The sequence below is a fragment of the Charadrius vociferus genome, unplaced genomic scaffold (assembly GCF_000708025.1).
Source record: "Charadrius vociferus isolate BGI_N301 unplaced genomic scaffold, ASM70802v2 scaffold549, whole genome shotgun sequence".
Classification (NCBI taxonomy): domain Eukaryota; kingdom Metazoa; phylum Chordata; class Aves; order Charadriiformes; family Charadriidae; genus Charadrius; species Charadrius vociferus.
Genome location: NW_009650103.1, coordinates 5,071,962 through 5,072,915, shown reverse-complemented (window position 1 = coordinate 5,072,915; position 954 = coordinate 5,071,962). Strand labels below are relative to the sequence as shown.

Genomic DNA, 954 nt, shown 5'->3' with positions numbered 1-954 from the left:
GAGTGGGGACCAGTACATGTCCGGCAGCCAAACGAACACAACCTGGGAAGGGCAGCCTGTCCTGCAACCCACAGAGCCCCACACAGGCAGGGTTAACACCCGCAGCAGGGCAGGAGCTTGAGACCCTTCTGAAGCGCCACGTGCATCCCCGTAGAGGGTGGGCTTCCGGGAAGCCGTGCCCCAGCCTGGCCCGCGCCACGCTGCCGAGGCGCTGGAGAAGGGAAGGCGCAAGGAGCCATCAATTATCAGTCCCAGACTGTGCAGGCAAACAGACACGATGATATAAACTTCTCCAGGCTGCATCACCAACAGACACCGCCTGATCCGAGCCTCCCCGTGACCAGGCGGCTGTCATGCTGCCATCCCGGCTTCCCCCACGCAGGCTGGAGGCTGCCACGAACTCTGCTGATTTATGTCCCCCTTATCTTTTTCGGAAACAAACCCCAGGACTGCTGTTTGCAAGGCAGAGCTGCATGGTGGCCACGGGGCTAATCCCTGCTCGGGGGCCAGCCTGGCATTCGAGCACCTTTCGGGCACTAACCTCCCCTCGTCCTGACGGAGCCCTGGGAAGAGCAGAGGGGCCGGGCACTGCGCTGGGCTCTGCAGGCAGCGCAAGGGAAGCTGCTCCCCGCTCCCTGAGCCCTTACCAGCTGAAGGTGGACACACGCACGGTTGACGCATCTGCAGGAGGTCTGCGCATTGGCTGCCCAAGGGCCAGCCATCGCAACGCGCCGCTGGGCTGCAATCATGGCCAAATAAAGCCAAAGGATTTCACTCTCGTGCATCTAATGTAACGGGTGATGAGCACAATGCTCAGCAGCCAGTAAATCAAGTGGAGGAATCACTGCAAGTTATCTTGTCCAGAGCACATACGTTACGTATCCGTTTGACTCTAGCTCCCCTTCCTCCTCTAAAGCCAGGGTGAAAAATACCTACGTAATTTCTCTGACAACT

General features: G+C 59.2%; 1 protein-coding gene across 1 annotated transcript in view; it reads right to left on the bottom strand.

Moving 5' to 3' along the window:
• The window catches only part of PBX3 (pre-B-cell leukemia homeobox 3), a 90,034-nt gene that overhangs the window by 16,267 nt on the left and 72,813 nt on the right, over positions 1-954 (bottom strand).